Source organism: Neomonachus schauinslandi, chromosome 14, assembly GCF_002201575.2.
Source record: "Neomonachus schauinslandi chromosome 14, ASM220157v2, whole genome shotgun sequence".
In the NCBI taxonomy this organism is placed as follows: domain Eukaryota; kingdom Metazoa; phylum Chordata; class Mammalia; order Carnivora; family Phocidae; genus Neomonachus; species Neomonachus schauinslandi.
The window spans coordinates 42,917,138-42,934,908 of NC_058416.1; positions in this window are offsets into that span (position 1 = coordinate 42,917,138).

The following is a 17,771-nucleotide window of genomic DNA, read 5'->3' on the forward strand; positions in this document are numbered from 1 at the left end:
CTCTACAATGTTCCACAATGTGAATTATTCCATTCTATTATGCAATATTGCTATTTGTCAATACTTACCTCAGCCTCTTCGTGGAGATTACAAGCACCTTGCAGACAGGGACAATGTTTTCCTTATTTCCCTTTCCCACATATTACCAAACTCAGATTTTGCATACAATTGTACCTCAAAAGCATTTGATTCATTAAGCAAACACGCAAAGTTATCCAGAAGTTGAGTCTTTGCTTTCCTAATCTTCCCAAACTGATATCCAGAAACTCCACCATTTAGGCTGCTCAAAGACAAGATATTTGGCCTAATCAATCAATTCAATGACTTCAAATAAAATAAAGTTCCAAGAGATTTTCTAGAAAACCCAAATTTGGGACTTGTGTGTATTTGTTGAACAAAAGAAAGTGTTTTCTCCCAAAATGTGCTGACCACTGCTCACTAATTCTGGAAAACATCAATTCTTAGTTGTTTTTAGTTCTTTTTCTTCATTTGCAATTACATTCCATCTACTTCAGATAGAGTACAAATCAAGATGTATTTAATTTGAATGACCTTTGGAAAGGGCATAGTTACAGGCTGTTTTTAAAAACTCTGTTCTAGGGCGCCTGGGTGGCTCAGTTGGTTAAGCGACTGCCTTCGGCTCAGGTCATGATCCTGGAGTCCCTGGATTGAGTCCCGCATCGGGCTCCCTGCTCGGCAGGGAGCCTGCTTCTCCCTCTGACCCTCCCCCCTCTCATGTGCTCTCTCTCTCTCATTCTCTCTGTCTCAAAAAAATAAATAAAAATCTTAAAAAAAAAAAAACAACTCTGTTCTAAACAGGAGCTCAGGACACCACCTCAGTAATAGAGTACATTCTGCTACTCTGCTTATGGCAGAGATATTAATCTTAATATCTTAATTATTAATCTTAATTCACCATACAATTTCCTGTATGACCAGCACACCCAGCCTCCCTTGCAATCAGGCTGGGACATGTGATTGAGTTCTGGCCAATGGCAGGGGGTGATATAACCTCTTCCAAGGCTGCTCTTTAAAAGCTTCCCAGGCAATCCTCCAGCATTCTTCTGCAGGTGCTGCAATGTTTGGAGGATGAATAAACGTGTGGTGTGGTTGCAAGATGGAGGAATTTCATTTGTTCAGCCTGGGACTTGGTGTGATTGACAAACTTTTATTGTTAAGCCATTGGAATTTTTGAATTATACTGCAGAATCACCTAGTTTAGTGAGATGAACTGATGGGTAACACTAACATGTTTAAGGAGTGCCATCGCTCCTCGGGAGATGTTGAGTTTAACTAAGAAGTAGCCAGGACACACAGCCTACAAAAGCCAAAATCATTTCCATGGTCCATATGGTCTCTGACAATCCGATTCTCTGTCTAGAATGGCTCTTTGCCTTTCTTTACTGAAATAATTCCTAAGAATCCTGGGAGACTTAGCTTAGGAGTTGAGACTCCAAGGAAAATTTTCTTGACCTTCTTGTCTGGATTAGGTGCCCCTCTAAGTGTCTCCAGTGTGGATGTGCTTCTCATCATTGTAACACTTACTTCATGCTATTATTGTCTATTTACTTGCCACCTCCCTACCCCCACTGTAGACTGAGAGCTCCTTGAAGATAGGTAATGTGATTTTATTCCTTTTTTCTCCCCCAATGCCTAGCACAATGCTTGTTGCATAGCATTCAATAAGCCTTTGTGGAAGGAAGAAAAGAAGAGAGAAAATATGCTTAAGCAAAATATCCAAACACAAAGACACTTTTCCAAGCAGACCTATAGGGAGTGATTCCCTCTACCCAACTGTGTTTTATGAGTTCTCATAATAATAAAGTCTAATCTCCCCATGCAGGAAAGGAGAATCTGATCCATTATCTTCCTGTTTCCACCTCTTACATCATTGTCTCAGTATGCGGGTGTGGGGGAGTGTGGGGGGAATCAACAGACAGTACATAATGCAGCTTACAGAGACCACTGACACCTACACATGAGAAAGAGCATGAACAGAATCACTGCATGGAATTCTAGTTCTTGCCTACTTCTAAAACAAAAACGAAGAAAACTGACTGTGGATAAATAAAGCAGGCATGCACTTTTTCGCATCACTCGGGTTTTGTACACATTTTTTAAGACAGTGTCAGTCATGAGTGTAGGGTGTATGAAGTTCCAAAATGAGAGGTGAAATGAACGTAGGACTTATTAGAGAGATCTGGACTTTGCTAAGAGATTTAATCTCTCTGGGCCTCAGTTCCTTCACATACACAATTAGAACTGGATCTCAAATCCTCCAAAACACTATAATTTGGTGAAAATTCATTAAAATATATTTATTTTGCAGGTAGGTCATATATATTTTTATAAAAGCTAACTTAAAGAATGACCATGGCTATGTTTGTGATCATGTTTATAATTTTAGGCAACTTACATACTTTTCCATAACTGGTCAAAACACCATTATTTCCTGAGCCAACTTGTTATTTGTCTTAAGGTTTAAGTGGTGAAATAGATGTGAAACTCACACATCCAGTTAATTCGATTGACGATTAAGAGTTCAAAAGTGTGTCTGCAGGACATCCAAGATCAGTCAATTTGCTCTTCAATTGATTATGTAGGATCCCTGTACTTACCTGTGATAAGAAAACATCAGGACAAAAAAAAAAAAAAATCAGGCCAAAAATTCAGGGATTAGGGTTAATGCCTTGAAAATATGCAAGCAAGCACACCCACAACCATGGATCTACACCAGATTTAAATAGCTGACTGCTATTGAAAGGAAATTATCACTGAGGATGAGCAAATCATCACAATACTAAAGGAGACTCAGATGTTATAAAGAAAAAAAAAGAAAGAAAGGATATGGAACAATTTAGGATTTAGCACAAAATAGAGGCAAAGCAGCTCAGATCTCGAAGATGGCACAGTGTGTGAATTTGTGGGGTGAGCTGGAGAGGGAATGGGGAGGAGGAGGTCAAAGGTTCAGAAAAGAGGTACCTGCACAATATTCTAGATTCAAGGGAAGTGAAATGAAAACCAACAATCAAACATGAACGAAAGCAAAATTAGAAATTGATATAAAGCTGAGAGAATTAAAAAAAGCTATAAAAATGGGAAATATAATGGGAGAATGAATAGTGACAATTGTGGTTACTTCAGAGGACGTGGATGTGAGCAGCCAGCTGGTCAGTCTCACTGTTGATGTGCGAAATTGTCCAGACTGCACTGGGTAGTGAGAGACAGTGGGCTGGCCAGAAACCAAGATGTTTGACTGACCCTCGACGCTGTGGCGGATCCTGCTCCAGACAGTCTACGAGAAAACCCTTTGATGCAATGTATTGCTAGTTATGCTTTCCTCCTTGCGCAGGTTTTAAGAGTGAGTATTATTGGTTTGGTATGCTAGCGTTTCTGTGATTTCGTTGCAACTGTTAATTGTTCTCTGGAGATTTGGGCCTTGTGTCTGGAATTTTACCAATTTCCAGCAAAGGTTTATATTAAATTTCCCAGTTAAGAATGCTATCAGGGTGATTTATACCACCATCTGTCAGTCCTCGCCACGTGACGGAGTGATTTCACTTACATAATGGGCCTAATATGTCTTTTCTGATAGAACATTTCCTGCAGCTCCCCATCACAAAGTTTTAATTTAATGCTAACAAGGAAAATCCATATTCCTTTTCTCTCTAGGTAACGACTGGTAGGTTTCATTCTCTTTTCTATAGACACTTAAAAGATAGCAGGTGACAGATGGAATGTTTTCCCCTGACTTAAATTGCCATCCTGAAAAACTGTGCCATTTTCACCTGCCTCCTTTCTTCACATGTATGTCGACGTTAGTCACTCATTCCACATATATTTACTGAGTGTCCACACTCCCAGACAGGGACCTAGGCACTGAGAACACTAGCGGCCAAATTCCTTTGGAGCGGACATCCTAGGACAAACACTGAACAATTAAACAAATAAATAGACAAGATGATGGCAGACAGTGGCAAGAACTAGGAAGGAAGGCCACAGAGGAGGGAGAATTGGCTACACGTAATAGAGAGGATGAGGGGTCCACCAGGAGTGTAGATGGCAGGAAAGAACTCTAGTGATTTTGGCTCTCTTGACAAAATGACAAAAAATTAAAAAAAAAAAACAAAAAAACCAAAGCCTGTGGGCGCCTGGTGGCTCAGTCATTAAGCGTCTGCTTTCAGCTCAGGTCGTGATCTCAGGGTCCTGGGATTGAGCCCCACGTCGGGCTCCCTGCTCGGTGGGAAGCCTGCTTCTCCCTCTCCCGCTCCCCCTGCTTGTGTTCCCTCTCTCGCTGTGTCTCTCTTCAAATAAATAAATAAAATCTTTAAAAAAAAAAAAAACAAGCCTGTATCTACAATACAATAGATATAAATTAAATATATATTTAGATGGGTCAAAGTATAGAATTACTTGTAGGTCTTTTCTTATAATCCTTACCCTAGAAAAATAATGATTTGTCATTTTTTAATTCCCATAAATAAAATGATTTTATTTGAATTTATTTTGATAAAATTTGATCAAAAGTTGGATAAAATTTATTTGATAAATTTATTTTGATACAATTATTTGGCATATCGTGAGAAAAATGAGATATCCTCAAGTAATGTTAAAAGCATTGAGAATTGTTGTCCTACTGAACCAGGACCTTTTCATTTTGCCGGTCATCTTCGCAATCTCCATCATCAAGGGGCAATTAGAGTCATAGAGGAGGGCCTAAATTTTACTAATAGATCATGGAAATGTAGACTTAATTCGGGCTATTCATAGGAGATGTACACAATTGACAGCGTGAAGAATGCTATATTGTTTCATAGCAACAAGTGTAACAAGGGTTTTTCTTAAGCATATCATCATAATCATTAATAATAAGGGTGAGTAACAAAGAAATCAACTTATTCTTTGAAAAGCAGTCATGGTAATTGATAGGATAATGCAAGGTACACTGGCTTCTGAAGAAAATACGGTCTGAGAACATCCATTCACAGTTTTCTCCATGGACTGATGCAAATAATAATGTTCAGAACCAACCTTATTTTTTTGATCCATAAACATGTTTTACCAACTCCTTTTCTTTTTCTAGTGTCTTCCAGTTACTATCTACCATATATGCAGCTACCAATCAATAGAGGTCAATGCCCATCATATCTTCTTTGGATGATTTCAATAGTATTCTAACTGGTATTCTGGTTTGGTTTGGTTTTGGCAGCTCCAGAAGGTCTAAATAAAAGGGAGTTAAAGCAGAAATCCCTTTTGAAGGGTGGGGCTTGAAAAATGTCTTGAGGCTGCATTTGTGTAAGAAGTAAAATGCAACAAGCACTCAGTTTACTTGGTTCTCTTGTTTTCTTGATTTAGAGGTAAGTGATTACTGTTGGAGACGGGCTGTATTTAGCAACCTCTCTTCACTTCTCCTTTTCCGGATCTATCTTCCCAAATGAAACTAGGTTATTTTTCCGAAACATGAACTAGATTTCAAGACTCACTGCGTAAAACAGTTGATAACTTTTTTCCCTTTGTTTTCTAGAGATTGGCATCCACCTCCTCAAATAGATGAAAACCCTCGCAATCCGCTTCTAGCTAGCCTTCCAGCTTTTCTGTCCACCACTCCCTCCCTGTTGTGCGGCCCCTAAACCTTAGCTTCCCTGGCCACCCTAAATTCCCCACAATTCCTGAATATTCCATGCTATCTCTTAGGTCTTTTTATTTCTGCATGGCCTGCTTTTTACTGAAGTACTTTTCACAGCTCTCAAACCTTATGAACTTCTGCTTATCTCTCAAGACCCTTCTAACGGCTGCTTCCTTTGTGAAACCCCAAAGAACTTCCACGTCAAAGGTAACGATTCCCAAACCTGCATTCCCAGAGCACCAGTAAGAGGCCTTTGAATGATACCTTTCATAGCACTGTGATTACTTCTACCTCTTCTTGACCCTTTGACTCTCAATTCTTCAGTGGGATGTGTCTTACTAATTTTTGTATTTCTACCCACTCCTACATCTTTCTACTGTGTGTGGAATGAAATAAAGAGTGCATTAAAGTAAAAGGCTTAATAATACAGGGATATAAGAACTGCTTAGAAATCTTACATAAGTCAAACAACTGACATGTTTTCAATTGTACTGATCTTCGTGAAGCAGTATATGGAACCAAGTGTGAATACTTTTCACACAGTAGACACAAAATTAAATGAAATTTAGGAGGCTGCACATGTAGGGACCCTCTCATGTACCCAGTCTGACCTCTCTAGCAGGCACCAAGCCATTCCAACAGATGGGCTCTGAGAGTGGCGGCCAAGAGAACATGCTGTCTATCAAACATTTTTTGTAATCCCTGCTCATCTGTGATCTCTTTGCAAACTCTGTTCATTTTAAACTTTAGTGTCTGGGATTAAGTGGTTGGATCTGGAAGTGTGATATGACAGCAATAAGTGTGGCTTGAGAAGAACTTTGCAGATGTTATAAATTTCGGAGTCCATTAATGAGTGTATTTGGGAGCAAAATGAGTTGAGGAAGGATGCGACTTACTCTCGGTGAATGATTTGATCACACAAATATCATATATCATCTAATATTAAGGCAATGTCTGTTTCTCCATCCCTTTTTATTTTTTTATTTAACCACCATAGATTTCAACTTCCTAAAAGAGGAATGAAATAGTAGAGTAGGTATGAAGTCAGGATTCTGAAAATTTGAGTCATGGCTTGGGTTGTTACTGGAAAGAAATAATTTAACTTCCTTATTTTATCATATGTGTAATAAAGGATTACAATTAAGAAATCCTAACAATTGCTTCCTACTCAAAAGACAATTAAATAAAAAATCCACAAAATAGTATGTGTGCATGTGTGTGTGTGTGTGTGTGTACACCTGATACATTAAGGTACAATGTATTTGATCTTATTGTACCCTAATCACTGCTTTCTGACTTAACATTTTATTATCACTAGATTCTGGGTCCCTTGAAGCAGACATCACATCCTACACAACTCACTTTTGCAGAGTTACTCTATCACCCAACTCCAGGCAATAGTGTGTGTAAAGCATTTTTTTTTAATCCTAAAATGGTGTTTTAAAACATACTTTGTGTAACAGATTTGTCTCTTTAATGGCAGAACCAATAAAATTATCAAAAATGTTTTGCTATGGAAAGTATTCAAGCTACCCTTTCTGAACCCCTCCATTATCTCTACCTTCATTTCTGAACCCCTCCATTACCTCTACCTTCACTTCTTTTCATTCCTGTTCTACTTTGTCTTCACCTATTCTCCTTAATAATCTTTTGTCTCTTGACTTCACTTTGCCACAGAAAGGTTCCTGCACCATTACCTTAGAAAATGTATTTAATTTCAAAATTGAACCCTTCATGCAGACTGATTCCTTTGGCTCACCTGAGACACCTGCCCTCAGTAAGCCTCTGCTTAAGTTCTATTACTACCTGAATGAACTCAAATCATTAAAAAATCTAATAAGTAATTGCTCAATTTGGTTATCAAATGTAACAATACAGTCACCATTCTATTTCAGGAAGCTTTCCTTAAATGTTTGTTGTGTGAATAAATACTTTTCAAGGAAGCCATTGAATGGATCTCTGAATAACAAAACATCTAGTGGATCTAAGTGCTCATTTTGAGCTCTTAAGGATTCTACAAATAATCAGAGGGACAGAAAAATGCACCTACTTTAACTTTCTAAATGTTTTCAAAGTAATATATACACTAATAAGATGAATGCTCAAGTACTTATAATGTACTTTAAGGAATAAAATTTTGCATCCCCTAAAAGCTCCTCGTGAATCACCTGATTACACACACTTCCTCCCAGAAAGAAACGGTCCAAAGAACCTGATTGCATAGCCAAAAATTACAATAAGAACACAAAGAAACCAGACACTATAAGCTAGAAACAACAGAATGAGTTTTCAGATATGATAATTACCAGATAAAATATAAAGTAAATACATTTGTTACATTTAAAGAAAAGGAGAAAAAATTAAAAGTATACTAACGACAAGAGATTATAAAAATGACCAAACAGATCTGAATAAGAACCAAAGATAATATTTTCATAGGAGAAACTAAAAATTCAGCAGAGGGTTAGAAAGCAAATAAGACACAGATCGGAAAATCAATGTATGGGAATAATGATCTAAAGAAATTATACAAAATGCAGCACAAAGAAACAAAGAGATAGAACATAAGAAAGAGGCTAAGAGAATGGAAGATGGATTGAGAAGGTTGGCATATATCTATTTAAAATTGCAGATAGAGACAAGAAATATGATGGGAATGGTCAAGCCTAGTCCAAGAAGGCTTTTTTAAAAATAATATTTAAAATCATGCACATGATTTCTGTAGGCAAGCAGCTACAAAATTTATGACACCATTTAAGCCTTGGTAGACTTTCTTTAATAAAAGCAACACATCTGTAGTTATGTTGATGTTTTTCTAAAAGCTTAAATAGCTGTAGAACTTAGAAAAGCATGAAATCTTTCTCTATTATATTTGGCAGGGAAGTACTGCGTTTTATACTAAATAGCACCTATCTGCTAAAATTATTAGTGGAGTAAGAATGTGGTGGTAGCAGCTTTGCTGTTATGAACACTGACCTGTAAGCCATAGTACTCTCACATACACTCCAAAATGTAAGAAAATAACAATACTCAGTGTGATGTCATTGGATTCATTCAAGTGAGTCACAAAGTAGCCTCATAAAAATGCATTCTACTATTCTATATTAGCATCAAACCATCAATGATAAGTAATACAGAAAAGAATGCTGATTATGTCCATTAATTCTATATCCAAACTCTAATTTTTCTTTCCTGAGATTCTTAGCTCTAGAAGATTCCAGAGAATGCACTGTCCCACAGTGAAGAATATCCCAAGGACACAAAGGGAAATATTAAGAGTAACTCCCAATGGTAGACATGTCCACAATCTGTACCTGGCAACTGCAGAGTATTATAACAGCCTCAAATATGGGTAGGCACGGTTCATGAAGTCTCTTGAACACTCCTCGAAATTGAAAGATTGCTCCCAAATTCTCTACTGTAGCCTTCCAGAATTTCATCACTCACAATTCTAGCATTTAGCACTTTGCCTAGTCCCATGTAGGCAGCATATCATGTCTGTTAAACATGGGCTCTGGATGAAGGCAGGGCTGGGATGGAGCCCAACACTGCAACCCAGAGCCATGTGAGTCTGAGTGGGTTAATCAACCTATCCAAGGTCAGTGTCCTAATCCATAAAATGGCAATCTGTTATTTCCCACCACATAGAATTGCTGTGAGGATTAAATAAATGATGAATATAAAGGATTCACCACAGAAGTGGCCACGAATGTATCACATTAGTATTTCAGTAATGATCACCTCGTCATTACTGAGTATTTACCAAATAACTGCATTACGTCCGGAGTGTCTGTTTTCCACTTGCAATTAAAATCAAAAGTACATTTATTTAACTTTATATTGAGAAGCAGTCATCTTTGGAAACAAAAAAGACCATCTCAAAAATATCTTTTTGCTTTCTTGTCACACATCTGAGACAAAATGGATTCAAGAGAGCCCTGGCACAGAGCTCTAGGCAGCACTTCCCCTGCTGGGTTGTATTTCCGCTTCCTCCACTCCTCTAGCGTCTCAGAGAGGAGAGCTTCTGGGCTGCATCCATTTTCCTGCTCACAACCTGCGCAGATCTGCCCTCTTCCAGGAATACTTTTCTCTATTTCCGCTTGGCAGTACCTGCCTGCCCTTCAAAGCCCCACTCGAGCACGGTCCCTTCCAGGAAGCTTTTTCCTGGTTATTCCACTGTCTCTCCCTGGCGGACTCCAGTGACCTTCATCTGTGCACCTACAGCCTGATTTCCACAAAGCTGTCAAACCACTCACCAGCTTGCCTTGTTGTGGCCTGTTGGTATGTAGTTCAGCCACTTCTTCCTCAAGGGTTTTATTCCTCTTTATATCCCCAGCACTAAGCACACTGCCTGTCACATACTAAATACTAAATACTAAGTATCCCTCAGACGGGTAAATGGCATCTGACAGACATTCAGGTGACATTGGTTAGGTGGATGGATGGAAGGATGAATAGATGGATAGAAGGACAGATGGATGGAAAGAGAGAGAGAAGAAAAATACATTCTTGTGTCTCTTCTAATTAAAAAAAAGCATGTTACCACTAGACTAGAGTCTGATATAGAGATCACTTGCAACATGATTTAAGACAAGTTTTACTAATTCTCCTAGAGTAATAAAAGTAACCGTTGTTTTTGTTGAAGTTAACATGATTAATGAAATTGTGAAGTGAAGTCCTTTCCTCCCCTTGCCAAAGTCACTCCCTGGTAGTACGTTAAAGCATTTAGCGACGTGCACTGGCTTTTTCAAAACCTCATTTAGTTCTGCAGCTGGCTCAAGCCAGGTTCTGGCACAATCACTTTCATCTGAGAAGTAATGCCATCTTTTAAATTAGAGGGTGCAGTGAACTGAGCACCATACCCAGAGGACACAAATGGAAACCATTTAGAGTTGCCTGATCTTTCCTTTCACTCAAAACCAACACAAAACAAGCTAGTTCAGCAAATTGAGACTATAAATAATAGACAACACTTCATCATTTCAGTTACCTCTTTGTACGGCATCCAAGATGCCTACAGGCCTGGATAGAACAGCCTTATTAGACACCAAGAGGATGGGGTAGCCACTAGCCGGCTAATCACAATACTGTCAAATTGCTACATCAAACGACTATAATTCACTGAATAGGGCAGTTATTAAAATTCCAAGCTCTCCCTATAGTGTGACAGGAATGATAATGTCAATACAGTCAGGCTTCCTTGCAAACAATGAGACACATTAGGAAAGGCATAGGTCCACCTATCTCCAATATCTATTCTGTGAAAGCTACCTTCCAATAAATAAATAGCATGATGAGTTTCGTGCCTTCTGTGATGTGACAGCATTTGTGCAGAAGAAAATGTCCCAATTCCACTGAAGGCAGCAGTGTAAGTTAAGGTCTTAATGTTCTATAAATCACAGCACAGAACTCTGCACTAAAACCACCTTTCACAATTAAGAAAAGCAACAGCAAATTGGCTAATTACCATAAGAATGTACAAACACTGTTGTCTCTTAAGTGCCATTATTAAGCATTCTATATATAGTCATTTCAATTGTAAAAATTAGGAATTATTTTCTTTTTTCTTATAATAAATCTTGCCATGCTTGTGACAAATGCTATAATCCTCACTAGGCAGAAAAGCCCTAAGCTAACATAAAATGAAATTGTTATGAAACCTATGAATCTAGAAAAGAAGCAATTGAATTAGTCTTGGCACCAATCTAAAACACACTTAGATTGGAAAATTACCAAATTTAACCCAGTGAAACTCAGTTATGGTTTAATGAAAAGCAGTTAAAACAAGTTTTGAATTAATCTTTCTTCCCGATCATGAAAAAAAATACACTTATGGAAAAACATAAAACTTCATAACACTGATTAGAAAACTATTTCATTCCGAAAACAAATGAGTTAGAACGTTACTACCTAAAAGCATAACTTGAAATCACTTAATAATCATAAGTTTCCATTCTGCATAAGGAGGCAGATTGCAAAAAGAAATATCAGAGCATCGCTTTGATGCTGCACTGTTTCAGCTACGGAAAATGGCAGTGGTGTGAATTCTTATTTACTGAAAAGGTATTTAGGCCAATAAAATTGAATATCATTATAAAAGCAGTGGTTGAATTTTCTTTTTTCTAAATCCTCCAGTATAGATAGATGATAGATGATAATGGTTGACAGATAACGGATAGATGAAACATAAGTAGATATAGAATCATTAACTCCTAGATTTGGAAAGGCATCTTTTAATGTATCATTTGTGTTAACTTTAAACTTGACAGAAGGGGTGCCTGGATGGCTCAGTCGTTAAGCATCTGCCTTTGGCTCAGGTCATGATCCCAGAGTCCTGAGATCGAGCCTCGCATCAGGCTCCCTGCTCCCCGGGAAGCCTGTTTCTCCCTCTCCCATTCCCCCTGCTTGTGTTCCCTCTCTCGCTGTGTCTCTCTCGGTCAAATAAATAAATAAAATCTTTAAAAAAAAAAAAAACTTGACAGTAGCTGGATTAAACCATACCCTAGTGGAGGGAAATCCCTCAAGGCCAGGTTACTGAGCAAAGGTACACACATTCCAGACTTCTCTCACATCCTCAGATAAAGTACAAGCCACAGAACAAAAAAACAGACTCTTGTCTGATGGAATGGTCCCTAACCTGTGGGATAGAACCACTAAGGGTCTTATGGTTATTGCAAAGGGCCTGAAAACTCATCTCAGTTTCACCTAAATAAACTATTTTAATCGATTATATATTTGCATATTAACATTCTTTAAAAGATTCTTAATAAAACATTCATTTGCAAAGGCAAAGGCAATTCACTGGCTATAAATTTCAATCCTGCAAAGATGACAATTCTACTCCAGTTAATCCATACACTTAATGCATTGCCAACCAAATCCCAATAGACTTCTGTTAGGGGTAGTGAGAAGCAGATGATCCAAATGATTCTGAAATTTATTTAGAAGATAAATATTTGCAAAGAGCCAAGAAGTTTTTTGAAAACAAAGACTACTGCGGAAGAATTTGTTTTGAATGAATTAAAACACATTACAAAGATGTAGTAACTTAATAAGGATAATGGGTAGTATAGCCTAGCTAGCTGGTCTCTTCCTTCTTGGGTTTTGGACTTTGAAACTTGCTTCAGAAGGATTTCTTAAGTCAAGATTTAAAAAAAAAAAAAAAAAAGGCCTCATTTCTTATTATATTTCTATAGTAATTTACTCTTTAATATTTGATCCATGTATAATTTATACATAAGAGGATACATACATAAGAGGAATATCATCATTTAGAAAATAGATATACAGTAATCCCATTAATGAGTATTATATAATTATTTGTTTCCCCGCTGATTTAAAGCATTATCCTTATCATGTACAAACCCCCATAAATGTATAATAGTCAAACAAGGAAATTATTCTAAATGTGCTTAATAGAAAATTAGTTTAAAAATAATAATAAAATTTTAAAAAGTTTGCCATGTTATAGGATTCTTTGCTGCCACCAAAATGATCCATTTAGGTAAATATTTATCAGTGTTCAATATTTTGTTCATTTATTCAGTTAAAAAAAGCAAGTTTCAGAACAGAGTATATAATGTGAATTAAGTTTTATAAGATATTTTAGTTTCTTTTTTAGAGAATAGATACAAAAATGAATTCGCATGTGGCTTTTATTTCCCTCTTTATCCTTTTCTGTATTTATTGATTTTTATTTTTACTTTTTTGTCAATAAAAACTTCTTTTTTTCCATCTCCACATGATTTCTTCCCATGGATACCTCCCTTTACAACTTAACACATTTTAACCCATCCCTCAAATGAAAGTGGGTCCCTATACCTTGACCTCATGGTGATGGGATAAACTGCACATATCTGTACATCTGTATTGGGCAGATGAATGGAATCAACCTGAGCTCTCCTGAATTAGAACAGTGGCTAAACCAGTCTCTCTCCTACCTATCTATTAACCTATCTGAAAAGAAATGTTTGGCAATTTTTTAAAGAAGAAATTTGAGACCTGATACTTTTATTTTTGGCATTGGGAAAATCCTGTTAAAAGGAAAGATGTCAATGGCATTGAAAAACGAGATTGCTAGAATTGGCTTGGCCTCAAGAAGTTTCTCATCTTTCAACATAATAGTCAAGTATTGATCTCTTGCTTAACTTCTAGATATCATTTGTTTTATTAGTTTATATCAGTATATTGTTAAAAACATTGCCAATATGAGATTTTTCTTTTGTGTGGTAGGATAAACATTTGCGAAAATGGCAACATTCAATTACCTAACTTTATTTTTAAAAAGATGTTCAAGGTTCACAAACTCAAAAATCTCAAATTCAAACATTCTTCTCTGATCACAGCCTTCTAGTCTTTAATTTCTAAAACATGGTTTTCCCCTAATTCATCTGTTCCTTAAAAGCTGGGTCTCTAAGTCTTCAGTGTTTACTTTTCCTTGCCTCAGAAGCCTAGACATTACTGTCAATCACTCAGTCACTCGCTTGACAATGTTCTGAACATGTCTGCTAATTCTTTGCCCTTGTGTCGTACTCAACTGGTAAAAATCACAATTCTGGAAAGTTCAAAAAGTCTGATTTTTTTCAACTGTTATACAAGGGATGCTAAATAAGCCTAGAGAAAAAAAAATACATAACCGTGAAAATTGGAGGCATTACAAATTCATGGTTTCCCATTCGAAATTGGGCCTTCAATGCATTTCAGTGACATTCTGGGCTCCAAACACTCTGCCATGTTTCTTCCATCATTGGCTTTCTTTTTGTTTCAGGCCTCCACAGTGGCTATTCTGCATCATCTCCACTGCCATTAAATGTAGTTTACTACCTTCTGCTTCCTCACAGCTAATAGCATAGTCTCCTACCCCACAAAGAAAATAGGGTCATCAGAAAAGACTGCCTGCTTCCTCTCACCTCACCAATTTTCATGCATGTATATTCATCATGCCTCCATTCCTTTTGTCAAAATTGTTTTCCTGTCTAAAGTGGATGTCTCTACCTATGTTAAAGCTTCTACTTCCCTTTTTCCTCTTCTTTTTTCCTCTGGAAGGAACCTGCTGCTATCAAAATTCTTTTTTTCCTCCTCTATTGGAAACATCTTAATCTCTAATTTTTTCAGTTTAGCATTTAAACATGCTTGACTCTCTTTTTTTTTTACTCCTTCTCTCAACACAATGTGTCTTGCTCTTTCTCTTCCCCTCAAAGTTCCTAAAAATATTTCCTATATGCTCAATCTTTTCACTTCTTTATCTTCCATTCACTCCTCAAATTCTATAAGCTAGCTTCTTACCAACATTTCACTGAAACTACAATTGCTAAGATCACCAATAAACTTGATGCAAAATTTAATGGTTTAGTATCATCTTTTTTTTAATTTTATTTTATTATGTTATGTTAATCACCATACAGTACATCATTAGTTTTTGATTTGTGTTCCATGATTCATTGTTTGCGTATAACACCTAGTGCTCCATTCAATACGTGCCCTCTTTAATACCCATCACCAGGCTGACCCATCCCCCCACCCCCTCCCCTCTAGAACCCTCAGTTTGTTTCTCAGAGTTCATAGTTTCTCATGGTTTAGTATCATCTTGTGTGAAGCCTTATTAACCCTTTGAAGCTATAGCACTACACTCTCCAAATGTTTTATTTCTTTGCCTCCTGTCTCTTAACTGTTTTTCACAGGATCCTCTCCTTCTATTTATTTCTTAAAATACCATGTTTGTGAGGATTTACCTCATCTACTCCAACTCTCCGATTATCAACTGTCTCCTGATAACTCCCAAATCTATATTTCCACTCCAGAATTTTCTCTTTTGCTCTAGCCCTGTATACTTAATTCTATTCAATATCTTCTCTTCTACAGCTTGGAAGCATCTTACAGCATTTCAAAAGCCAAATCTTTTCCCACAAACCTATCCTGTATCTTAAGTTCCCTATCTCAGTAATGACCCCAACTTTCATTCAGTTGTTCAAGCAAGAGATCTGATTGACCCCTTTGATTTCTCCCTTCCTTATATCTTGCCAATCCTACTTTCCTAATATTTCTGAGTTTCATTCTTTCGCCTCCACTACTAACTACACCATCAGATTTGCCCACTAAAGATACCCTATCACGCTTCACTCCATATTCTATGCTACAGCCATAGTAAATTACTGGTTGTTCTCTAAATAACATGCTTACTTTTGCTTCAGAGATTCTGCATAACTGTCCCCTCTTTCTAGAATGTACTTCCGCTACCCTTTCTTTTAGTTCCAGGTTAGATGTCAACACCTCCATAAAGCATTTTTTATTTACTTACCACTCTCCTCTTATAGAATTAGGTTCTTCATCTAGATGCCCCTATCATAGTGCTTACTATAATATATGTAAATTGCCTGTTAATTTGCCTGTCACCCAAGTAAGACTGTATGTTCTTTAAGGGAGACACAATATCTTTTTTTTTTTTTTTCTAATTGTATTTCTAGTGCTTACTGTAGTGGCTGGCTCCATGTAGATAGATGATCTATCAACATTTGTTTGATGATTGATGTTGGCTAGTTGCCCAGAAGTATGTCAGATAATAGAGAAAAGGCTTCTGACAATGGGGTAGAGTATTAGGCAGATCAGAACACCTGCATAATTAAATTAAATATTAATCAAGAAGTGTTATTGTAAGAGATATATTGACCAGTCTGGTGAGGAGTTATGCTGAAAGCAACTTGCTGACTGGGGATTTTTAACAGCGCCATATCTCATCATCATGTGGATTGTAAGGCCACTGTTTCCTGTCAAGTGGATAATGTCAGTGGCTCCTTCTCCACCTACTCCAAACAGTTTTGAAAGGAGGAAAGAAGTACTATATCCACTTATTGTAGTTTTGTGTTTTTTTAATAAATTAGCCAATTGTTGGGATAGCTTGGACATAGTCTGCTTGCAACTGGGTTTGCAGAGATATAAAGCAGTGATTCTCAATTATAGTTGGTGGTTTTATGTCCATTTGTTCGGTAGAGATGGGTACCAGAATCACCTCCAAATACTGCTTTCATGAGGAGACTTGGATCCTACCCATCATCACTGAATATCTCTGCCCTAGAGAACCAGCATTAGTGAGGTGAGAGTGTCAGATATTCAACACAGATATCTAACTGTTCTGGGTGGTTAATAATCACCGATTTAAAGTTATATATATTTATGGTCAACTGAATGTAATGAATTCTTTTTATAGAAATCATGAATAAATTAGGTGTTCTGCTTCTGAAAGGTAAATATTAGCCTCTAGTTGTTACAAAATTCAGATTTTCTAAGAAAAGTCACCATCTAGAATAATTATGGAATTATTAAATTATAGATCAAGAATATATATTAGAATTATCTACAATAATAATACCTAAATCTAAGTGGTTTTCACATATTAACTCACTTCATTTTCAGAACAATGCTCTCAGCTAGATTCTGTAATTAGTCCCATTTTACAAACAGAGAGATTAATGTATAGAAAAGTCACTTAATGCACACACCTAGTAAGTGGCAGAACAAAAATTTTAACCAGGAAATCTGATAATAACATCTCTGTCCTAACCAGTACTTTTTTTTATATATGTATATATTTTTTTATTCTTATGTTAATCCCCATACATTACATCATTAGTTTTAGATGAAGTGTTCCATGATTCATTGTTTGTGCATAACACCCAGTGCTCCATGCAGAATGTGCCCTCCTCAATACCCACCATCAGGCTAACCCATCCTCCCACCCCCCTCCCCTCTAGAACCCTCACTTTGTTTTTCAGAGTCCATCGTCTCTCATGGTTCGTCTACCCCTCTGATTTCCCCTGCTTCATTCTTCCCCTCCCGCTACCTTCTTCTTCTTTTTTTTTTCTTAACATATATCTAACCAGTACTTTTTTACCCAACCCATTCTCCCATAGTTTATAGTTTTAAAAAAACGGAATTCTAGAAATTTCAGAAACCAAATTCTTGTTCAGACAAATTATCCAAGAATTTTAATATTTTTGTGTTATTCATTTTATACATGTATATTATTGTGTTGATTTTATTGGTAAACATTGCAAACTCTGGAAAGTGCTGTTAGTTTCTTTGGAGGCTCTTCAGAGAAGGACTAAAATTATGTGCATCTTAATAGAAGTAAAGAGCTCATCCAAACCTA